At 55.5% G+C, this 25,354-nt stretch overlaps 1 pseudogene; it reads right to left on the reverse strand.

The window, feature by feature from the left end:
• Nucleotides 1-1,669: 1,669 nt before the first annotated feature.
• LOC124975451 (probable RNA-binding protein 19) lies at nt 1,670-25,354 on the reverse strand (annotated as a pseudogene).

Consider the following 25,354-nt stretch of genomic DNA (forward strand, 5'->3'; position numbering starts at 1 on the left):
GCTCACATAGGCAGTACTCACAGAGGCCGAGCTCAGAGAAGCTGTGCACTCAGAGGCCGAGCTCACATAGGCCGTTCTCACAGAGGCCATACTCACAATGGCCATTGTCAAAGAGGCCTTGCTAACAGAGGCCAAACTCACAGAGGCTGTGCTCAAAGAGGCCTTGCTCACAGAAGCTGTGCAAACAGAGGCCGTACTCACAGAGGCCAAGCTCCCAGAGGCCGAGGTCACAGAGGTCAAGCTCACATAGACCGTGCACAGAGGTTCAGCTCACAGAAGCTGGACTCACAGAGGACTTACTCACAGAGGCCTAGCTCAAAGAAGCCTTGCTGACAGAAGCCTTCCTCACAGAGTCTGAGCTCACAGAGGCCTTTTCATAGAGGCCATTCTCACAGAGGCTGTGTTCAAAAAGGCCTTCCTCAGAGAGGGCTTGGTTACAGAGGCCCTGCTTAAAGAGGCCTTGCTCACAGAGGCTGTGCTTCAGAGACCTTGCTCACAGGGTCTGAGCTCAGAGGCCGAGCTCACAGAGGCAGAGCTCACAGATGCCTAGCTCACAGCAGCCCTGCTCACAGAGGCAATTCTCACACAGTTCGAGCTCACGAGGCTGTGCTCACAGAGGCCAAGCTCACAGAGGCTGTATTCTCAGAGGCCTTGCTCACAAAGGCCATTCTCACAGAGGCTGAGCTCACAGAGGCCGTTCTCAGAGGCTGAGCTCACAGAGGCCTAGATCACAAAGGCCGTCCTCACAGTGGGTGTGCTCACAGAGGCTGTGGTGACAGAGCCCTTGCTCACAGAGGCTGTGCTCATAGAGGCCATTCTCATAGAGGCCTAGCTCACAGAGGCCTTGCTCACAAGGCCGTGCTCACAGAGGCCTTGCTCACGATACCGTGCTCACAGAGGCCTTGCCTGCCAGATGCCGCTCACAGAGGCCATTCTCACAGAGGCCTAGGTCACAGAGGGCTTGCTCACATAGGTGGTGCTCACAGAGGCTGAACTCACAGGAACCATGCTCACAGAGGCCTTCCTCACAGAGGCCTTGTTCACAGAGGCTGTGATCACTGAGGCCATGCACAGAGGCTGAGCTCACAGTGGGCTTTCTCACACAGGCTGTGCTCACAGAGGCCTTGCTCATAGAGGGTGTGCTCACAGAGCCTTCCTAACAGAGGCGGTGATCACTGGCCTTGCTCACAGAGGCCTTGCTCATAGAGGTCATACTCACAGAGGCCTTCTCACAGAGGATGTGATCTCAGAGGCCATGCTCACAGAGGACTGCTCACAAAAAGCCTTGCTCACAGAAGCTGTGCTCGCAGAGCCCTTTCTCACAGAGACCTTGCTCACAGAGGCAGAGCTCACAGATGCCCTGCTCACAGAGGCAATTCTCACAGAGTGAGCTCACAGAGGCCTTGCTTAGAGTCCATGCTCATTGAGGCTGTTTTCAGAGGCTGAGCATAGGCCAACCTCACAGTGGCTGAGCTCATGGAGGCCTAGCTCACAGAGGCAGAGCTCACAGATGCCTTACTGACAGAGGCCTTGCTCACAGAAGCCATTATCACAGATTTCACGCTCACAGAGTTCAAGCTCACAGAAGCCAAGCTCTCAGAGGCTGTACTCACAGAGGCCTTGATCAAAGAGGCCATTCTCAGAGAGGCCAAGGTCACCAAGGTTGTGCTCAGAGGATGAGCTCACAGAGGCCGAGCTCACAGGGGCAGTGCTCACAGAGGACAAACTCACACAGGCTCTTCTCACAGAGGCCGTGCACAGATTTCGAGTCACAAAGGCCATGCTGAAGGGTTGGAGGGGCAGGCATGGAAGGGCATTCCCCAAGATGCAGGGTGAGAGCCCGGCAGTGACCAGTGGTCACAGAGACCCAGCCTCCAAATTCTGCCTGAACCCTGTGGCAGCCTTGACCTTTACAGCATTCAAGGGCACAGGTTGGCCACTGTTTAAAAGCATCTGAAGGTTCAGGGGCTCCTCTGCTGTGGCTTACAGAGAGCTTGTTATCTAGTCTGCAGCTCCCAAAATCCCTGGCCCATTGCCCTGCACTAAAGCAGTGGTCCCTGGGGGTGTTGCTGGCATCTGAGTGAAAGACCCCAGAAGTCCTCTAATCTTCCAGAAAATACAGCCATGTGACACTGCATAAGCAATCCTTAGTGGACACAGGCACACACATGTGCACAGCTGGGGCAGAGCAGTGCGCTGTATGTGCAAAGGAGTTGAACTGAACCTTGACCTAAGTGCAAGAGGAAGATGACCACAGGGTCTGAGGAGCCACGTCTGAACTGACAGCGCACAATGGTGGTGACAAAGTGGGAGTTCCACTATCTAACAAAGACCAGGAAGTACGCTTCCCTCTTCCCTGCACTGGCAGGGCCTGGCATGTGAGCCTCAGTGAGGGAGATGTGGTCACTGTCAGTGAGATCGGCTCCCTGGGGGTGGTACAGACCCCTGGTCATGTGCTCCCTGTGGTGATGGCTCCCTCCTTTTGCTAAGGGTCCCATTTATCCCCGGACATAAGGCTCAGCAGGAAGGCTGTCTCCTACATCTGCACAGGACTTTCAATCTATATTCAAATACTCTCCAGCACCTCCTACCACTTGCTGCCATCCCTGACCCAAGCTTCTGTTCTCTGGCCACTGAGGGTTTCTTGCCTACCCTTCTCCCATCTCATGTCCACACAGGGGCTGGAAACTGTCCTGAAGCACAAATGAGATCCTTCCCCATGGGCTCCTAGCTCTCCGACAGTCTCGCTCTGCCTTCAGGCTGACATCCAGTCTCTTAAGTGACTTGCAAATCTGGTCCTAAACACCTCCATCTCCCCTTATGCCCACCATACACTGCTGTGCCAGCTGACCTCAGGGACTTATTCCTCCAACTCCCTTGAGTCCCTGACAGGCCCTTTGCATATGCCCTCCCCTGCTCCTGGATGGCTTTTCCTCCAGGTCTCTGTGCAGGTGACTTCATGTGGGCAGGTGTAGGTTCAACCATCTGCTCCTCAGGGGCTCCCCTTTGCCACCCGGCCTAAGGCAGCCCCACTTCTGAAGTCATGTGACTGAGCATGTCGGCATGATCTTGTCTTGTGTTAATTCATGCTCCACTGCCCGTCTCCCCACTAGAAAGAGGAAGGGTCTCCCCAGGCATAACACAGTGCTGTCACAAACTACCACCATTGACACAAGCATGTGGTAGAATAAGTGAATGAAAGTATCCATGGAGGACTGAGAGGGGTCTTCATTGCTTGGGCATTGTCTCCTGGAAAACTGGTGAAAGGACGGCCCAGCAGGATGGGAGATCAGGGGTTGCACCAAGTTTCAGAGGTGATGGGCCCCCAGCATGGATCCTGGCTCAAAGCCCACTTACCTGCAGCTGCTTGAGGGCTTTCTGGGCTTGCTCTGGCTTTCGGTACTCCACGAAATGCAAACCCCGTGGAAAGCAGCGCTCCTGAAACAGGAGCAAAAGGGAGCACGGAGTGAGCCAGGGCTCAGCTTTGGATCCTTTCCAGCCCCCACATGGCCTCAGCTCTGGGCTTGCCATTATGACTAGTTGCCCAGCGAATCCACTGCCTATTTAATCACTGACTATTAATTACCATGAATGATGTGATAATTAACCTCCTTATAGGATCCTGCCATCATGAGGGAGTGGGGACTGACTTGGGGCTGACCCTGTTCTTCAGCAGGAGCCTCTACCTGATGGACCCTGCCTCCATGTGGCATCTTGAGCACCCATGGCTGCCTCCTGGGGGCATTTTTGACCCTCGGATCTGGCTTCCTGGATTTTCAGTCTAAGAGTTCTGACAGGGAGGTGAAGGTGCCCTGGCTCTGCCTGCTTCCCCACTCCAAGGCAACAGGAGGCCAGAGGTCAAGAGCAACAGCAGCCTCTCCAGGGGCACTGCTTCCTGACAGTGTGTGTTGTCAGGCGTAGTGGGGTAATGCTGGGAATCCCCACGGGGCACCCCAAAGCACAGGGTCTCTAACTGGCACCGCTGCCTCCCCTGCAGAGCCCTGCACCTGTATTTCTATCCAGAGGCTGACGGACCCAGGGCCAGGCGTGCTAGGGGAACCTTGTGAAGAGCCCAAAATGTGGCTCAGACTGCAGGGGGCAGGCAGTCCTGTCAATTTGCTCTCTGACAGAGAGCTTTTCGTTTGGAGGCAGAAGGCTGTGGGATGGTGTCTGGTAGGCGTCTGCACCTAAGTGTCAAACATACTCCTGAGAAAGAGGAGCTCATCCACCTCTGACACAGCAGGGCCATACTGCCTGGGAGGCCAGTCTCTGCTAAGAGCCAGCACCTGCTCCCAGCCTCTGTGCCCGTGGGAATCATCCCACAGGAAATGCTGACCTGGGACTGAGGGAGAGGGGCACATGCTGGCTCGTCAAGGACCCAGCTCTGCTGATCCCCCGTGTGCCAGTTCTGCACAAGCTCTGCCCACCATCTCTCCTTGTAGCCCCTCAATGGTTAGCAGTATGACCTGCTGCTGCACAGTCCAGCCTGCGCCCAGTCGTCCTTCATCGCCAGCCCCAGGCTGAGCATGGCCTCATCCTGCTCTCCCAACACCTGGCTGGATGACAGACTCCCGAAAGGACAGTGGACACCCCTAAGAGATGCTTTCAACACCAACAACGGGTGACAAGGCACTACTGAGTGCTTGCAGGGGCGAGTGCAGGCTCCCAGAGGGGCAGTGTCCCTGCGGCCTGGTTTACCTGCTACCAGTGGCATCCTGAGCAAACAGAGGCAAGGGACCTCTAACTTCACACACAGAAATGTCTACTTAAAACCCTCAGTGGTTCCCCACCAGGCTTCAATCCAAACCCCTGCAGGGCATAAAAGCCACTTCCTAAGCTGGAAACTGCCTTCCTTTCCAGGGCACCTCCTGCCTTGGCCTCTGCCACCAAGCTGCTCAGGCCTCCCTGCCTCTAGCCCACTCTGACTTGAAGAACCTGCCACAGCCCTCCTGTCCTGTGCTGAAGCCACTGGCTAACATGTCCCCAGCTACCGCAGGTGCCTGGGGACAGGGACAACATCTCTGGCAGCTCATCTGTCTAGTGGTCCAGGCCAGTTAGGGAGTGAATGAGCAGTGGTCACTCTTGACTCGTGATGCACCACACCATGTCTGTGAATCAAAGGGCTGCTGCACTGGGTACATGGCTAGTGATAAAGGACAAAGGACATGTCCTTGCTCATGTTCTGCAGGGAACTAGGGCATGAAAGAGGGGAGGCCAGGAGTGTCAGAACAAGGACCCAGGGCTGAAGGGAGAGGCCAGGTGGTCTCTACCTGCACACTACCTAATGGCCAGGGAGGTGCAGATTAATGACAAGATGGAATGATCTAGAAGTTCTATGTATGGGTCATTTCCCTTGGAACTGAAGTGGGAAATCCCACAATCAGTCTTTATTGCTGTGTCTGGAAGGAGTGGGGAGGAGGGAGCCCCCGGGTGCTGATGGGTACCCTGCCCACCCACTAGGTACACAGCTCCAGGACCATGTGACAGCAGAGTCTCCAGGAGAGAGAGAGGGGCTGTTTCAGACAAGCCTGGCTGCCCTCCCTGCCTGCAAGGTATGATTTCTTCTGGAACCACTTCCTTCCAGCCAAGATTTGCATGGGTTACCTGCTTTGCTCTTCTTGGAGATGGCATAGCTCCTCACAGCACCCACTTTGGAAAACACCTGGAGAAGAGAGAATCATACAGCCCCTGACTTCTGGGAGCATCCACCACCTGCGTGGGAGCCTCTCCAGTCACCATGGGGTCCACCCACGGGCACAAGAATCAGGAGGCATGCAGAGCTGACCCCAGGAGGCTGCCACTCTGCATGGGCCTGTGCCAGGTCCCACACCACCCACCCACCTAGTGACCCAGAGACACCCTCAGATGGGCAGCTGAGAGCCAGGGAGCTGGCAGTTGGGGTCACAAAGTTGGACATGCTGGACCTGGGCCTGGGCTGCTGAGCCAGGCTCCGAGCACTGTGTAACCTGTGAAGCTGTCCTCCCACTTCTGCCCATGGAGATCCTGGGTCATTGGAGGTGGTGAGTGATGGCCTGTTCCAAGTAACCTGGCCAGTCCCCCCGGGCCTCTCAAAACTGGCAGCTGGGCTGCTTTCTTCCTCCACTTACAGAGGGAAGACTAGGCCTTGGAACAGCTGAGAGGTCTGCTGTAGACCCCAGAAGGTGGTGTCAGTTCAGGGGCATAGAGTCTACTGATTCCAGGCCCTGACCACCTCACTGCCCTCTGTGCTTAAAGCCAAAATAATTCTAAAATCTGTAAGTCACACTCTAGGTTTCCCCTCCATTCTCCTGTCTCCCTTTAGAGCCCAGCTAAGGCACACTCCACGTGGCTCTGGCTCTGTCCCTGTCTTCCGTACCAAAGAACAGGCAGGTGCTCAGTACTGTCCACCAATAGAGCGATGGGCAGCAGAGGAGCGGAGATCCTCACCCACACCGGTGGCAGACTCGTGCTTCAGACGTGTGACCCTCTAACTGGAGGATCTCAGTCGTCCTAGTCAAATCTTTAAAAAACCCAATGAGAAAGTTCAACTCATGCCTCTATGACAGCCAGAGAAACGAGGCACAGAAAGGACTGCAGGGCTTGCCCATTACAAGGAGTGAGGACAGGATCCAGGTACAGGAGGACTGACCCCTGACCATGGTTCCACACTCAGGTGCTGGGACAGTGGGTCCTGTGATCTGGGTGTGCTTCCCCACAGTGCTCTAAGGGCTGTGTGAGCTCAGGACAGTGAGGCAACCTCTCTGAAGTTCCATCTCCAAGATGAGCTAGATGGTCCTGGCTGAGCCTTCCCGCTCCAGGGCCTTCAATTCTGAGGACACTCTTGAGCTGCCATTTGTGCAAACTCCAGGAAACGCTGATCCAATAGTGATGCCCCACACCATGCCAGGAGTGACAAGGACAACACAGGAGCAGAGGTGGCCTGACAGGCTCAGAGCCACCTGCCTTGAGACACTGCTAGGGTGCGCCTCTAAAACCAAGTCACGTGGGTATCAGTGCTTCACCAGGTCTCCGGGGCCCCTGGCCATGCTGCCTGCTTGGGGTCTGGGCATCTCCACTTCTGTGGCTGTTCCCTACCTAGGGACAGTCACAGCACAGAGGTGGGTTCAGTGGACACTGCCTCCTCTCTTGAACCCTCCATAGAATTTTAGAGCTCAGGGGACATTTTGAAAGGAAGGGGAATCAGATTTCCATCCTCTGACCATCCTCCTTCCAGGACAAGTTCAGGGCTGTGAGCTGTGTCGCTCATCCATTAAGGAGGAAATCTGGTGAGCATCTGTTCTGTTCCATGCTCGATTCACCAAAAGCAGCACCTCTGCTGGGGAGTCCTGGTTGGGGAGGCAGGGAGCTCACAGACCCCATCCTCTGAGGCAGGAGGGGCCCCTCACCCAATCCAGGCCCTGCAGTCCATGGGCTGCCATGTTCACTGGGCATCTGCCAAACCCCTGCCTGGAGCTCCCTACCCTGCCCCTCCTGCTCTCCTCCCACAGGTGCAGACTCACCCCATCCAGACATGCCAGGTGGGACACCCTCACTGATGAGTCTCCTGCAGGCTCCATCAGGCCATGCACAGTGGTGGCATTGACTTCTGAGTCACTCACCACAGAAGCAGTTGGGGAACTGTTTTCAAGTATGCGTGGAACATGAAAACACGCCCCCCACGACAGCAGGGGTGGTGTGACAGCAGGGCGGGCTGTCCACCACCTGAGCCAAGCCGGACACAGAGCAGACACACTGCCCACATCAACAGACTGGAGCAATCCCCCATTCCTGGTGGACACTCACTTCCCTCAGCATCTGCTCTGTGGTGCTGAAATTGAGATTTTTAATAAATAGAGTGCATCCTGGAAGGCTCTCATCTTTCTCCTCCTACTCCTCCTCCTCTTCTGCCCCTGGCTGTGAATGCCTCTGCTCCTTCACCTGCTGGCTTCCCACCTTCTAGAGTCTCACCATCAGCCACTAACCCCATCAAAGACAAACAACACCATTAAGTAACATCTACCCACCAAAGCCAGGGCCTAAAGCACAGAACACTGTACCAAGGGGCTCTGCCTCCGTGGCACGGTCAGGAGGGACTGCAGGTGTCAGCAGCGAGAGAGCCAGGAAGAGAGACAAAGTCCCACCATCTGCCCCTGTTGTATTTTTTTTTTGTACTTGGGATTGAACCCAGGGACACTTACACACTAAGCCACATCCCCAACCCTATTTTGTATTTTATTTAGAGACCAGGTCTTGCTGAGTTGCTTAGCATCTCCCTTTTGCTGAGGCTGGCTTTGAACTCAAGATCCTCCTACCTCAGCCTCCTGAGCTGCTGGGATTCCAGACATGTGCCACTGCACCCAGATCCTCCTCTGTTTTAAAGAGAATATGACAGAGATCCAAAGGTAGAAGCACCAGATAGGATTAGGCCACACTCATTTTAACTTCAAATAAATTATGGGAACTGTGTTCTTGAACCATGAACCTAAGCAAAATGTTATTTTTCCTTAAAAAATCATCACTTAGTGAACTTTCAAACTGAAATGTATCTTAAGAGTTTTGCAAAAATTACAGAATGGGAAAACTTAAGCATTCTAAAACCACTTGAATATGGATTTCAAATACCCCTTGAACATGCACATGTGTCAAAGTGGTTTTGTTTATACATGAGGAAGTCACAGTATTTTGTAATAGTGGAAACTGGGAAAAACCATCACACAGAGTCACAGACAGGCCAGCAAGGTCACTGGAGGCTGGGATGGTAGGTCACCACTGAAATGATGTGCTAAGGAATGCTGAAGGGCACTGATGGACCTGGGGAGCTGAAGATGAAGACGAGAAGGGTGGTGTGTGGTTCTGTTGGTCTGCTTGAGCCGGGAAAGCACACATGTGCACACAGCCATGAGAACAGTGGGCAGGGGCCTTGGCTGCTTCCGTAGCAGCAGACCCAGGTGGCTGCACCAGTACCTGTTACCACCGCCCCTGCACCTCACCCCCTCTGAAGGAACAGGTTCCAGAGAGAGGGAGGGTGAACATGGCCTTGCCAATTAGTGGCGGTGCCCACAGGCACATGGGGCAGAAGGGGCAGGGCCACCAGCCGTCGGCCAGGGCCTAGTGTGGCTGTCTGCCCCAGTGAGAGTGGCGGACACCTCAGTCTTAGGACTGTTGGAGACAACCCTACTTTAGGGAAACGCGCTCAGTTTGGCTCAATCTCCCAGTTTCACCAAGTCCTGAGAGCCAGGCGTGGGGACAAGCCCCTTCCCCAGGAAAGGCTCAACAGCTATCCCACAGCCACATGGGTACAGCCCCAGGACGGGGATTCCTCCAACCACCTTGGTGCTGAGCAGATGGCAGTCCTGCCCCCCAGGCTGGCAGGAGCTCCTGAGGTCCCATGGCCAAAGAGGAGCCCATGGGCTCTCCCCAGCATGCTTCCCTCCAACAGCTCCCACCTGTGTGGGGCCTAAGGGGGCTTCCAAGTACTCAGACCTGTCCTGCACCATCACGCCAAGCTCCGGGGCCCTGTTTCCTGCCACTGGCTTGTGGCCTGAAGCTTTCCAGTCCTGATTAGGTGTCAACCGCTTAGCCACTGAACAGACTTTCAAGTCTCACAGAAATAGCTAGTGACTGAGCTGGATCCCTCCCAGGGCCCAAAGAACACCAGCTTCCTGGGCCCCAGGCCTCAAGGAGGAAAACCTTCTTGCAGGCTCCTCCCCACCAAGAAACAATCAACAGGACCCAGCAGGAACTCCAGGTGTGCTCATTGGTACTCAGAAGCCCACTTTAAAGGATGAGAGGAGGAAACAGCCTAAGGACATAGCAGCTCAGACCTCCAGGTCCTGGAGGAGAACTTCAATCAAAGTGAAAGTCAATACTGTCAGCGGGAAGACCCTCTGGGTCTCCTGGTCATCCTGCATCTTAGAGGTTGAAGGCCAAGGAAAGAATGGGCAGTAGATCTCCTGCAACGTGCCAGGACCTCAGCTGGGTGCCCTTGGCTACCTGGTCTCATGCACGACCACAGAGATCACATCACAAACATAAACGGGTGGCGTCAGGAACATTCCAGAATACCACACTAGATGCCAAGTGGTTTCAGGAAAGCAAGACAGGTTCCTGGAAGACTGACAAAAACTTATAGAGGAGAGAGGAGTGGAGACAATGGTGCCCCAGAAGGTTCATGGCCAGTGTGAGGGGTAGCCTCTCCTCAGCAATGGCCAGCTTCTGCCCCCTGGGGAGGCCAACTCAGTATGGCCAGAAGTTTAGAGTTTGAAAAGGAGTGGAAAACCCAACTTACACACAAAAACCCACTTTTTCAATCTTGGCAACCTAACTCAATGGCATGAGGCTTTTGTGCCAGGCAGGAACTGGTTAACTGGCCAGCAAGCGCACACCTTCTTGCTCAGAGACCTCTGACAAAGACTGATCACCTTCCCTGCACTGTCCCAGGGGCCTACGGGGGTTCCAGGAGTGGGAGCCTCCCAGAGACACCCTGGACAGCCCAGGGCCCTCAGGCAAGGTGGAGTCGACTCCACCCGACCCTGGCCCAGGAGCCTGGTCAGGTGGTCACAGGCACAGCCTGGGCTGTGGCGTTTGGGTTTAGTGAGAGCTAAGCTGAACTGAGCAGGCTGGGTGAGTGGGCACCTCAGGAACTGTGCTCAGGAACGGTCCCTCCCTGGGCAGGTCTGTCGCTCTCAGTCCCGCCCAGAAAGGTGCACTGGGAAAAGCAGCTGGCTGGAGATGAAAGCTGTGTTCCCGTGTGCCCAGCCTTTTCCAACAGCGCAGGCCGTCTAGTTCCAAAGACGTCCACGACCTAACCCTTCACACCCACAATGACATTCCTGTCCTGGAGTACCCAGATTCTGAAATGCTACGAGAAGAGGTCATGGCAATCTTTAGAGATCTGATGTCCACAGGGGCCTGGAGACAGTGGTCAGGAGGGGCAGAGACATGGGACACACACGCAGGAACACAATGTGGGCCTATACCACCAGACTCTGTTGTGTACCACCCACGCAGCCCAGGCCAGTGACAGAGCTGCCCTGCCTCCACATCCCTCCTGCAACCTGGAGTAAAACCACATGGACACACATAGTCACAGGCACACTCTCCTGCACTGTGTTGAGCTGTTAAGAAAAACAAGCATCACTACTCATCCACAGGCCTGGTTACTATCACCTGGCATTGGACAACAAAGGGGTACCCTGCCAGTGGCACCTCAGTGCTGCTCCCAGTTTGCGGGCTATAAACCCAGGAGGAGATTTGGGACCAAGAAGGCCCAAAGATGGGGCACAGACAGGAGTGGGATGGTAGTGGTTCAAGGAGCCTAGGGACACCAGGAGCCCAATGGTGGCAGAGACAAGGACAGGTCCTCCCCAGAGCCCTCAGATGTGCTGGCCACAAACTGGACTTGGACACCAGCCTGCCAGATCTGCCACAGGTGACTTTCTGTTGGTCTAAGCCAATGTGCCGTGGCTATAGCTATTCCTAAACGGACCCACGTAGAGAACCGATTTAGTTTATCATGGGTACATGAAAGCAGAGAAGCAGACAGTGAAGGCTCAAGTTAAGGCAGGAAAGGAAGCCAGGGAAAGCAGAGGCGGAGCGGGGTGCTTTCTGCAGGTGTGCTGTGGAAGGGTGGAGCTCAGGCTGAGGGCCCTCCCACATACCAGCTCCCTCTCCCCTGGGGCAGCCCTACCTTGGAGTAGGCGAGGTGTCAGAAGGCCCTGTGCACCTCCAGGGGCTCCAGGAACTCCAAGATGGCAGTGACGCCACCCTTGGGCAGCAGCACTTGGCCCAGGCTCCCAAAGCGGCCAAAGGTCTCCCGCAACTCAGCTGCCAGGGTGACTGCAGGGAGGTTCTTGGGCAGAATCACAGTCTTGCTTTGTTCTGCTGCAGCCTATGGAGTGGACGGGACTTGTGGGAGATGGCAGCAGAGGTCCAGTCTGACACCAGCACTGTCTGGGGCCCCAGAGGCCAGGCGACTGGGAAGCAGACCCAGGAGGCACCACCCTCTCCAGCAGGCCACCTGCTGGCTCCACAGCTGGGCAGTTCTGCTGAGGGTTTCAGTCCCCAGCCCTTACTGAGTTGTGCAGACCGTGATAGTGAATGACCAGCCTGCTGGACCTCCCAGGTGCCCCAGCCGCTGTTCCACTGATCAGACTGGCATCTCAGTGTGGAACTGCAGGCCACCTGCCACAACAGGCATGGAGGAAGAAGCACCAGGTGCAACCTGTCCCTGTGAGGGGCAGCAGAGCAGTGAGCCCTCAGGTTTTGGTTCCAGTCACCTCAGGGCCTGTGGACACACCCCCAGCCTTCCTGGAGCCCCATATCCAGCTCTGCAGCAGCCATCAGTCAGGGCTATCAGAGCCCGCAGGGAGGGCAGTGAGGACCCACCTGGCTGAAGGAGCCCAGGTTGACTCCATTGTGGAGGAGGAAGCGCTGCACCTCTTGCACCATCTGGGTCTCCCCAAGGGCCACACGGATAGCCACACTGTCCTTGGTCTCCTGAGGGAGGGGAAAAGGAGACCAGCAGCCATCAGGTGGACCCAATCTGCTATCTCCAGCCAGCAGCTGAGCAGACCCAGTGGAAGTGGGTTCAGCGGTGCCCCTCACCCAGCCACACCTGCCTGACCTCCTCTGCCACCCTCTCCAGCCATGTGTCCCCACACCCACCCAGGCTCTTCCCTTCTCCGCAGTGGGCAGGTCTGTGGCTCCTCTTGTAGCTCCTGGGGGCTTCTGCAGGGCTGACCCTGACCCCAACCCCTCACACCAAGCAGTCCTTGTTCTGTCACCTCCCCACCAACCCAGGCTCTCCTCTCTCCACCTGTCTCTACTAGGAGGTTTAAGAAGGCACCAGAAGGCTCTAGAAGGCAGGACCCTGTCCCAGCACTGCAAAGCCATGGTGCTCAGGGCACTCATGGCACCAGAGCCACTGCGACCATCCCTTGTCCCTCCCTCCAACTTAGGCCAAGCTGCACTGCCCAGCATGGCAGCCATGAGCCACTGGGCACCTGAGGTGTGGTTCATTCAAACCCACGTCCTGCTATGAATGGAACTCAGTGGCCTGGGTGGGAACGAGGGAAGAGAAACACCCTGTGACTATGCTGGGCACAGTGAAGTAACAATCCCTCAGCATTAACTATAAAGGTCGTCTGTTAGAATTAATTTTCCTGTTTCTTTTAAAAACATGGCCACCAGGCCATTCACTTATACACGAGCTTGCTGTCCACCTCCACAGACAGGCTGGCCTCTGGTGTCTTAAGGGCAGAGGACCGTGGAGGAAGCAGCCAATGGGCAGAATCAACGGATGTCCCTCACCATGTGGCTGAAACTCACTCCCAGTTTTGCCAGAAAGAACTCCGCAGGGGTCCATCCCTGGACAGATTCGCCAAGAGGGTCTGCGGACACGAAGTTCGCAGGTCACGGGCCACTCACGTGGTCCAACACTTGGCTCTTGGTGCCACTGTACTTCTGTGCAATGACATCGGCCATGGGATTGGGCTCCATGAACAGCGTGTTTCAGTCATGGGAGCTGAGGGCAGGGGCAGAGCAGGACAGGCCACGCTGGGACACACAGGTGCTCTCTCAGACACATAGCCTGTCATAAGCCTCCCTGCCTTCCTAGCCCTCCCACCAGCTCGCCTGTCCTGGGTGGGCTCCCCACCAGCAGGCAGCGGGACTGACAGATCCAACCTCTGGTAGTGCAGCAGCTGGCCTGTGCAGGGCCCAGCAGGTGGCAACTGTCCACTTGTAGTGGACGCGACAACTCAGAGCAAAAGTTAGCTCGGCACTACTCTCCCCTCTGCAGTGGGGAAGCGGGCTCGGAGGTGAGGATGAACCTCAAGCTATAAAGCAAAAGGGACCAGTCGGCCTGGAAAGGTAGAGAGGGTGGCAGAGCCCGGGCGGGGCTGGCAAGGACCTGGAGCTGCTGGCTTTGTCCTTGGACACTTTTTTCTTCTTGTAGGATGAAATGGGGGTGTCGGTATCCTCACTGGCTTCCTTCCTGATGGTGGACGGCAGCCCGTGCAGCATCTTGCCCTGTGGGGACAGGGGAGGAAGTGGGTGGGCAAGCTACCCTCCCACCCTCCAGCCCTGCACTCCAGTGGGGCCTCCTGTCTAGTGGGGCCTCCTGTCCTAAACAAGTTGGACCCACGGCCAGACCTGTAGGAGGACAGGGATGGCAGCCAGAGCAGACACACGGTTACTCTCAGTCCACCTGATGCTGGGGTCCCCAACACGGCCATGCCAAGGGAAAGGTGCCCCTCTGTGACACCCCACGGCCCCTCACACTGCACCCCCAGACCCTGCACAGGGAGAACATTGAGTGTCCATGAGTGGGCCAGGTCTGGCCTAGAGCCCACAAGGTCCATACACTGTGAATGAAGGTGCACTGGGGGGAGGTGGCCTGGGCACATTGCAAGGTGACCCTGAAGAGCAGAGCTCCATGCATTCCACAGGGCCATCCCTCCTCCATCCCCAGGCTCGGCGACCCCGGCAGGCCCATGAGCAATCTCACCTGGAATACCTGCTCATCCACTGCTGTGCAGGTCTTCAACGCATGCTCAGGGAAATGAAGGTGACAAAGGCAAAGCCCTTGGGGTTTCTTGGTCAGGCTGTTGATGGGGTAGTGGAGCTCTGACAGGGGACCTGAGGAGAGGACAGCGTCAGTCTCCTGGGTTGGAGCTGGGCCCAAGCTCAAGGGAAAGTGCCAGGCACTAAGGGTCGGCCACATGAACACAGCACAACTGCCGTGCACTGGCCATGTCCACTCAGCCCGAGGGAAGGATGGTGACTGCCAGCCATGAGGCCCACCTCCAGGTCAAGGGTGTCATTTCCCAGTCCCCTCGCCCCCACCCTAAGAGAAGCAAGGAGGAAGTTTTCGGGCTGCCCCTGGCTCCATGGCCTGCTGAGCACAGCCTGCCCTGGGCAGTGGCCTTGCCCATACAGGCCTCCTCCTCTCGTCTGTGAATGACACAACAGTTGCCCCATGCACAGTGGCCTCGAGGGTTCAAGAGTTAGTGTGCAGTCACTACGCAGGGCCTGCTGCAGTTAGTGCCACATAAGTGTTCGTAATGCCATCCCTCTCAGAGGACACTGTCTGCAGTGGTTCCACTCTGAACACCACATCTCAAATGGATACCTGCAGTCTATGGTCAAGCCCCCTCCCATCCACCCAGCACTGCTGTATGGCCAGGGCACCAGCCCATGGGAGGACCTGGGAAGCAGGACAGTGTGGATAGACCTTCAGGTCCCATCACCTGGCCTGCAAGCAGGTTCCACTTGGGACCTCTGCGCTGTCTTTGGCCTGAGCCACACTCACACGGCCTCACTGATCCTCCACACCCAGGCCAGTCTCCTGGGAGACAAGGGCGCCGGCAGCATCTCCAGAGCACAGATTCACCTGCACTGTGAGCCCACTTTCCTCCCCTCGACAAATGGTCCCTGTGACCAAGCTCAACTACAGGCCTGCAAGTTCCCAGCCCAAGAAGTAACAGCAACAATAACAAAGATTGCCCTGGCTGTTGCCTCTTATCGGAAGCTGGGTTTGCTTGGGAAGACTTGAGAAAAAAGCATTCCCAGGCAGGAGCATGGTGGGTGGGGAGGGTTGGGCGGCTGCTGAATTCCAACACCAGAAGCCAAAGAATCTCAGGAAAACACCTCCATCACTCCCGCTCTGCATTTGGATGGTGAGAGCTAAGGAATCAAGTTCAGCCTCGTGGACTTACCAAAACAGTCTCAAATTAAAAAAAAAAAAAAAAAAAAATTGGGGATGTAGGTTGGTGGCAGAGTGACCCTGGGTTCAATCCCAGCACCATTAAAAAAAAAAAAAAAAGGAATCCAAGTTCAAGTTCAGAAAGTAGAAGATGCCACTAGATCTGCAGTGGGGACAGAGAGCCCTGTTTTCAGATGAGGAAGCCAGCTGGAGCCACTGCCCAAGGTCAAGAGTGAGTGGGAGGCAGACTGGGCCAACCCAGTCAAGTGGGAGCTGGGCAAAGCAGGGGCCTACATGCGCGGCCAGGAGCAGAGCCCTACCGTAGTGGGAGAAGAGCTCCTCCAGGTCCTCCTCAGTGCTGGTGTAGGGCAGGTTGCACAGAAAGAGCCTCCCAGAGTCAGCCAGGTCCTCCTCCTCCTCCTCGTTCTTTCTGAGCGTCCAGTCTTGCCAGGGCTGCACACTGTTCTGTAGGGTTCCCTTGGCTGTGGGCACGTGCTTCTCCCTGAACACCTTGATGTAGTGTCCACCTACAGGAGGAGAGAGTCCAGGGAGCCTGGGACTTGACACAGCTGGCTGGGGACCCAGGCCCTGGCTGCAGGCTGCCAGATGCTCCAGCTGGGAAGGTGATGGGCCTGGCAGCAGGCTCTGTAGAGGGGCAGCAGCCTGAGTCCCCGGGACCTCGCCCAGTCTGCCAATATGGCCTCAGCCCTTGGAGCCTGCTGTCCCAGGCCAAGTGACAGGTCCTCTGAACTCTGAGCCCACTCTGGCACTGCTGGTGGCTCTGCCTTGGGAAAGGTCTCATGTGACAGCCTGACCCTGAACAATCATCTGCTGGTGAGCAGGTTGCAAAAACCACCCAGCGTGCCTAAGGAGGCCGCAGGGATGGCCTGCCTCCACTTGCGCCACCAGAGTTTGATGGATACCTTCCACTGACCCGCCAGCAGGACTCCCAGGGACCCCCGTCTACCCTGACACAACACATCCCCAGGAGTCTGTGGCTGGGTCCAATCGCCATCGTGCCAGAGTGGGTGGAGGACCATGTCTCAGCTTGGGGAAGGTGCCCTTGCTGTACCTCCACCAACCCTTCCCAGAGGCCAGAGCCTGCTCCTCACTCCAGGAGGCCCAACAGTTGCCCCACTGGAGACCTGCCTCCTCCAACCCAGCCCTCACCACTGCCCTGACCGCCTATACTGCCCAGGGCCATGTGCCTGCTCATGGGCTCCCATGCTGCCTGCCTCTCTGCAGTCCCTCTGTTTGCTGCTCTACCCTCAGAGCACGCAGCATCAGGTGGGAGGAAAACTAGGCACAGACGTACATGAAGGAGCCCACGAGGAAACAAGGAGCCCAAGGGGCCTTGCCAGTGCCCCCTTACAAATGTACACCCTGTCGCACTTCAGGACTTTCTTCACTTCCTCTTTGCTGCTGAAATCCACAAAGACGTAGCCTGAGGGGGACCAGGAAAAAGGTTAACTGCAGGTCCTGCAGATGCAGGGAGTCACTGGGGATGCTGCACCTAGCTCGGGGCAGAGGCTGGAAGCCTCCAAAGCACACCCACCTCCCTCCCCACCAGGCCAAATCCCCTTTGAGGAGCCCTCCCTGGCTTGGTGGGTGAAGGCGCCAGATGCCAGGAGTCAGAAACAAGGGCCTTTCTGCCTCCCTCTTGGCCTCAGCCCTTCCCTGACCAGGTTCTGCAAAGGACAAATGCTCATGACAGCCCCTTGACCCAACCTAGCACTGGGGGACTGGACTCTGTGACCACCCTCCCAGCGCCAACTTCCCTCCAGCCATGCTACCTGCCTCTGGGCAGGCAGATCCAGGGCTCCAAGGCCAGGGTGGAGGCTCACTGCCAGAGAGGACACCCGGGGGCAGCACCACGCATGCTCAGAGTAAAGTGCTGCCCACCAGCACCACTTCTGGGGAGCAACAGAGGCCGCGACTCACAAAGCACCAGCAGGTGGGGGGTCTTTCCTAATCATGGGAGGCCTCCACAGCCTCAGTCTCATGGGGTCTCTACCTGTGGAGCACCCTGTCTACCCCACAATCTTCCACCAGCATGAACTCAGCCCAGTAAACCGAGAACTGCTGGCCTCTATCTAAACAGATGGGGAAACCTGCCAGAAGAGCAGAGGCTGGGCAAGGAGAGACAGGTGAAGATTCTGACACTGTCCACCAGGCTGCCAGAGGCAGAAAGGAGGCCGTCAGAGACGTGTCCTGACCAGGGTAGAGTGAGGACCGCCACCAGGAGAGGAGACATGCCCCATCCCGTGTCGGCCTCCCCTGACTCAGCCCAGCTCCCAGACCTCATTCATCTTGTTCCCATGCATGTTCCTCACTATCTGAATGGCCACAGGCTTCAGGGGTGCCAGGAATTCCATGACATTCTTCTGCAAGGAGAACTTTGTCCCCTCATCAGTGCAACAAGAAAAGTGCTGCCCAATAAAGAGGGGAGGGACAAAGGACTGAATCAGAAAAGATAACAGGTTGATTATGGCTCTGCTTTCAGTTATACTCATCCTTCCTCCATCGTAAAATAGAAGAATTGGAAAATAGAGATCAGGGAAGAAATGCGTAACAACTATAAACTATTAACCTCATCACTGCTATTTTAAGGCATCATATCTGACCTTTTTTGAGGGTTTTTTTTTTCTTTTATACTTGGGGTCAAATCTAGCTTTTCTCACTTCACTTTACAGCATAGGTATCTGTTCATGATACTTCACATTGTAAGGAGACCTCCGTGTTCTTAACCATTCCCTTTTCTGGATGTGTGTATGATGTAAACGTGTATTTCAAAAAATATGTGAACCGGCAGGGTGTGAAATCATGGCAGATGCTGAAAAGTGCAAATAAGAGAACAAAACCAACTCCTAATTCCAAGGGCCAGCTCTACCTTCCTGGCTCCTTCTGCAAAATAAAAGCAGTGAAACTAGTTTTAATCTGGGCCCTGGGTGCTCAGAGGCCCCCATCCTGAGCAGCCTGTGATGCCAGCCACCAGACGAAGCTAACAAGCATTCCAAACAAATGGAAGAAGTCCTGGCAAAGTAGGGTTTTCACCCTGCTGCTGCCAATTTCCTGATTATCAGATTCTCTCCAGAAGCCTGGCCTCATTCCCGGTGACTGGTGGGACAGCCAGCACCTGCACCACACATGGTCAGGTGTCTCTGGGGATGAATCCATCCGCTGTTCCACACCTGGTTTTTTCCACTTGCCACAGCACCCTGGGGTCTCCCTGGTCACTGTGTTCTTCATGTGACACCTCATGTTCCCCCGTTTTAATGTGCCCTGTGAGTTTACCCAGGCACTGGTGACATTTTGGGCTTGGTGATTCTTCGTTGTGGGGGCTGTCCTGTGTGCGGCAGGGCATCTCGCAGCATGCCAGGTCTCTGCCCACTAGATGCCAGCAGCAGCTCCTTCAGAGGTGACAACCAAGAGTTCCTCTGGACATCACCATCTGTTCCACTGGGGCGGATCATTCCCTTCTGAGAATCAAGGATACACACCTTCCCTAGAAATGGAGCTTTGCTTTTCTGTTCTTACTGATGACTATAACTCAACACATTAAGTTTAAATAATAACAGAAAGGACTTTCTTGAGTTCAGACTCTGATGTGCTTGGGGGATCCACCTGTGGGGCAAAGCTCAGCACCAGCTCGGCAAAGGCCTAGATGTTCCTAATTCTGCCTGACACTTCTACATTGTCCTCCAAAGACAAGAAAATGTTTATTGCCAAATGTGAAAAATGTATGCCACTTTGGCAAGTGAAAAACATGAACTTGCAGTTTCGATTTTATTTTTAATAATTATGAATAAATTCAAGTATCTGTACAGGCCACCTAAATTCTTTTTCTTCAAAAAATTCTTGTCCTTTCTCCATTTTTCGGTTGGGCGGTCATATGTCCTTCATAAGAATCTCTGTAAATTAGAGAAATTGGTGCCTCTTGCCTGCTGTTCAGGCTACGGATTCTGCGGTCCACCTTCTGACCTCGTGGCAGCCATGGCCTTACAGGGTTTCTGGTTTGTAGGCAGTCAACATGTCCATTTTTTGTTTTTCCATCAAAGTTTGCAAATTGCTTAGAAAGAAATTTGTTCAGCTCAAATCCTTGATGTGTCTGAAACTTTTCTCATTATGAGGAGTAAGGCAGGGGTTCATCTTTTTTCCGTAAAAAAAATTAACTAGGATGCATGGTGCCTGCCACTCTTCCCAGCAGCTTGGGAGGCTGAGGCAGGAGGATCATGGGTTCAAAACCAGCCTCAGCAACTTAGTGAGACCCTGAGCAACTGAATGAGACCCTGTCTCAAAATAAAACATAAAAAGGGCTGGGGATGTGGCTCAGTGGTTATACACCCTGAGGTTCCATCATGGGTACCAAATTTAAAAAACAAAACAAAACAAAACAAAACAAAAAAAACCCAAAACCTAACTGACCTCGATCACAAGGAACTGCTTCAGTATTTCCAATAGCAAAACATTTTAACTCCTGTGTCCCCATTTAGGAGACCAGGAGTGTATCAAAGTGTCCCCGAGCACAGAAGAACATGCAAAAAGGAAATGGTGGTGTCGCAAGCCAGTACTACCAGAGGGATGCAGAAAAAGCAAACCAACGGCAGAGGTCAGCGTCAGTGCACAAAGAAAAGGACACTTAAGAAGGTTCGTCCCGAATGTCAGCTATTGTCACTGGGTGGGACCCGGGAATTGGGGCGGGGCAGCCCAGTGTGCAGAGAATGGTGGGCACCTGCGGATCACCTCCAGTCGTCAGACCTGCAGCGATCACACCTGCATCCTGGCACCCCCTCTGGCTACGCCCGCTCACAGTGACTCACATGGCCATCCTGGTTATAGTTGACTTTCATTCTTTTTATTTAGCCATGTCTCCTAGGATCTCATATGGGGAACCTCTACAGCTGTCGCAAAGGGGTGTGAGAACAGGGTCCTCTGCTAAGGCAGCTCTAGGGCCAGTCAGCTGCAGCCATGGTTGCTTCCAACTCAAGAATGGGGACACACACATGTCCAAGTGCCCTGTGTCTGCAGCAGAGGACTCCCCGTTGGGGGACAAGGTGGCCATCCTCAAGGGTCGTGTCCACCTGTATACTCTCAACTTCAAAGCCTGGAAGACCCAGGCTGGGGCCTGACCCCATCATGGGAGGCTGTCACTTCCCTTCTCCAGGCCTCAGTTTCCTCACCTATGAAATGGAAGAACAACAGCCCCAGAGACTGTGAGGACATTCCATGATGGCGGGTTCATCACCAGGCACATAGTCAGGGCTTGACTAAAGTCACCTATCAACGACGGCCTGTTCAAGTCCATCTGCCTTGTTACTGAACACCACGTGCTACATGGCCACCCTCCTCACTCCTCCCAGAGCCCTGACAGGTGGCAGGCGGCCCCTCCAGGTATGGCAGGCAGTGAGCTCAGAGGGGGCAGTCTTTCCTCCATGTGGCACCCCAGCAATGGGGCCGCAGAACCACGTGGACATGCACAGAACCCCTCCCTGTCCCCCAGAGGCACACACCTAGGTTCCGTGCTCCTGTGACCTCCTATTCCCAGGCAGGGCCTCTGTGCTCCCTCATACCTGCTGGGTCTCAGTGGCAGAGGACTCCTCTGCCTCACTCCTTTCATCACAGCTCACTGCTTCGTCCTCACTCTCCTCCTCTGAGGACGACTCGGCAGCGACCATCTTGGACTTCAGGTACTCCATGTCCGAGAGCCCCTTCTGTGCAGCTGTATTTGGCTCAAGGCCTTGCTCTGCTGAGCGAGCCAGGGTGGAGGAGGGTCACCTTCCTGGGCAACCAGAGACCTGGGAAACATAGGGCTGAAAACCTAGAGGGCGGCCGAAGTGCCACAACAACCACAACCAGGGCCCCTGTGTCCAGTGGCCCCAGGAAACCCTGTGATGGGCAACAAGAGGGCAGAGCTCTGCAGTTCCTTATGATGGCACCACACACCCAGGGTTCCATGGCTCCTGCCACAGTCTGGTTCTCCCCTGGACGGCCCTCCCCAGTCACTGCTGACCCGCCTAGCTGGGTTATGTCCAGGCACGTAACATGTTAGAGAAGGTGTAGATACAACCAAGGCCTTACTACAGAGGAAGGCACTATGGTGTCTGTCACCACAGAGGGCCGTCTGGTCTATCCCAGGTAGGGGTAACTCTCCATCTGAACAGCAGGACGGTGCCAAAGCACCTCCAGTACATCACTGTCAATGTGCTGTGTGCTGCGCTCTGGACGTCCCCATCCTGCTAACTGACACTGGACATGCTGTATAACATACGAAGGACACTAGGTAAGACGTCAGCCACTGAGGAGCTACAGATGGAGAGCCAGGGAGGCCAAGGAGTGTGCAGGGTGCCCCCCCATGCTCGCAGGCTGCTGGGACTGTGTTCTAGCCTCTCACACCCGGGCAGGAGCCTAGGAGTCTGAGGAGGGAACTCACCACCCCTCCCAGGCCTGTGAGCCCACCGCCTTTGGCTCATCTCTCCCTGCTCTCCTCAGCCCACCTAGGGCCATGTCCGCCCCTGCAGCCCCTGCTCCCCTCTCCTGAGCCCTGAGATGCTGCACCCTTGTCTGTGACCCCTTCTCTGCCCCCTGCCTCTGTGTCCCTCCAAGTCCTACGAGTCCTTCAGATTCCAGCTCAGCACAGAAAATCTGCCAGGCCTCCAACTCATGCTGTGTCACTGTCTTCATCTTTAAACCAGCCCTGACTCGGACCCCCAACCAGATCTACCAACCTATACTACAACTGGTCACTCGCTACCATTAGCTGCCCTGCACTGACCCATGGGGACAAAGGCTCACCCCCAGAAAGGCCTTCCCAACAGCTCCCCTTCCAAGCCCTCCTGTCCTCTCTGTCACCAATGATGTGATCCAGGGGTGCTTATCTGCTATTGCTCCTCCCCTCTCACCAGGAGGACAGCTGATGGCTCCAAGGAGGAGGGGCTCCTCTGCCTCCTGCTTGCTGCCATGTTCTCAGTGCCTAGTACACAGCATGTGCTCAGCCAATCCTGTTGATTACTGCCTGAGCAAGGAACCAGAAGAGTCACAGCAGGCTTGCTAACTAAGAGAACTTAAAAGCTGTGTTGGGCTGGCCCATGCCTGGGGTCAGGCAGGGCAGGCTGCCTGTGCATGCGAGCAGGTGTGGTGAGCATACACACAGGGCAGGCAGGCTGGGAAGGACACAGGTGCAGAGGCCCAGGCCTTACCTGCTGGCTCCTCAGCCACCTCCTCCTTGCTCTCCTGCCCAGAATCGGAGTCAAAGTTCAGGTAGTCACTGGTCGGCTTGCTCTTCCCTATCAGGGCTCTATCCAGGGCATTGTTTGCCCATGTGGCCACCTGGATCTGCTTCTGGTGAACTGACAGAAACTCCTGGAACTTGCTATCTTCCTTCAGTTGGTGGCACCAGAACCAGGGTGGCAGAGATATGGGGGGAGAAGAGGTGGAGACAGCTCAGGCGTGGCCCAATCGTCCTAGCTCTCAGCAGGTCAGGCACCCTCTCACCTCTAGTAGGCACTGAGGGTCTGCAGGTCATCAAGAAGGCAGAGTGGACTCTGCAGGATGAGGCGACCAGGAGTCCATGGGGAGAGGGACAGTGGAGAGTGTGGCACTCTGCTTCCTGGACCAGCCCTCACCCTCAGACCTGCTGCCACCAGCCCTCTCCGTCAATGGGACACTCACCTTCTCCAGTTAGTTTGGGACCTGTCTTTTCTTGTCATCCTAAAATCAGAAGGCACAGATGATGATGGTCGCACAGAAAGCAGGAGGTGACCCCACGGTGCCCACAGCCCCCCCAGCTCCCTCGGGGCCACCTGCATACTTTCTTAATTTCCGGGGGGACAGGGCCTCGCACAGGCTGCTCAGGCTGCCTCGGTCTCCAGGCATGTCTGCTCCAGTCTCACGGCTTCATCGGGTAACCAAAACACTTGCAGAACTCCACCTGCAGGAGAACAGGGCCATTTCCACACCTGACGTGACAGCCAGCAGCCCTACTGGTGCCCTTCAGCACCTGGGTACCTGGGCTTCTCAGAGACAGCTGTCACCGACTTGCTGAGCTGAGTGAATGACTACCGCCCCAGCCTTGGCTGGTCCTGTGATGTCACTACACTAGCTACAATTTACTGAGGCGTCCCGCACACAGGTGCCCTCGAATGCCCTGCAAGGACTGAAGGGTTGAGCCCCCAACAGTGGGCAGCAGAGCTGCGACTCTCCCCAGTCCCCAGACCAGAAATGGGGAGCACAGAGATGTGAGGGAGCATGGGTGACCAGGTTGTAGGTGACAGAGATCTCAGGTGCCTGGGGACCCAGAAGCCTGAGTTTTTAACCATCCATGCCAAAGGACGGCTTTGAGGACGACATAAGATGCAGGCCACATGTACAGCCAGGCAGGGGCAGGGACGAGTGACAGCTGTGGGGTCACTAGTGAGTATGAGGCAAGTGCCACTGGTCTTGGGGAACAAGCATGGGTAACAGGGAGCCCAGGGCGGGCACGGGGCATGGAAGGGAGATGAGCCCATGGACCTCTCCAGACCCAAGGCCACCTATACTCAAGGTGACTGTGGAGAGGGCTGGTCCTGCCCAGGGTGACAACAGAGGGCTGAGCCCAGGGTGACAACTCCCAGACAGTTAAGGTCGCCCTGGTCACCAAGTCTTCCCCTGAAGAAAAAGCCTGCCATCTGGGCCCATCCTGCTGTGAGGATGTTCAAAGCAGTTGCTCCTATAACAGCAAGTCTGTGGTGCAAAACCCAAATACCAGAAAGTCTCTGTGAAGGTTAGAGGGAAATGACTCTGACTGCTGTCATCAGAGAGGCACCGTCAACCTCTGGGTAAAACCCATGCCCCCCCCACGCCAGACCGTGGGATGCGGCTGCCTCGATGGGCTCTCATGCGCATCAGTTTTCTCTTTCTCAGCAAAGCGCTGGAGACATTTTATCATGTCAGTGAACATTTTATCATGTTGGTGACCTGAGTGGGACCTGTTCTCCAGGAAACTTCCCGACCCCTCCCTGGCCAGGGTGGGTCCTGATCTGTCTTCCCAGGGTCTCTGATACACTGACCACCCTGACCACAGCAGCCTGTATCTGACAGTGCTCTGCCTGTGCAGAGGCAGCAGGTTCGTGAGGACAGGGACCAGGGCACAGCTCTTCCCAGATTCCCAGCAGTGACTGATAGCTCCTGAGAGTGCACTGATGGGCAGGTTGATGCCCACCTGTGGCTCTCAAGTGCCCTCTCGACTGGTAGCACAGGTGCCACCCCAGGCTTCAGACGTGCCTGTTCTTACATTTGACAGCCTGCACTGAGTCGAAACTCAGGACAGGCCAGCCACAGTTTGACTTGTTCTCAGGATATTCTTATGAACACAGAAGAGAGAAACCTGGTAAGCCAGCCAAAGGCCTCACAGCCTGAGGAGGATAGCCCTGGGACCCACATGCTCGATGAAAGGTGGATGGTGGGTGTCGCTCTGGAGAGACAGGCAGGGTGAGCCTCCCAGCCACTCACTGTGATCCAGGACAAGTCGATAAAGTTCTTGTTGAAATGGCTCAGTGAGGTCTGAGCCTCTTCCTCAGACTTGAAGCCAATGAAGCCAAACTTGCGGAACTTGCGGTCTTTGGTGAACTTGAGGCTGCAGTCGGTCAACATGCCAAAAGCGGCAAGCAGCTGTCTGAATCGCTCTTCCGTCAT

This window comes from Sciurus carolinensis, unplaced genomic scaffold (genome assembly GCF_902686445.1).
Source record: "Sciurus carolinensis unplaced genomic scaffold, mSciCar1.2, whole genome shotgun sequence".
NCBI classification, from domain to species: Eukaryota; Metazoa; Chordata; class Mammalia; order Rodentia; family Sciuridae; genus Sciurus; species Sciurus carolinensis.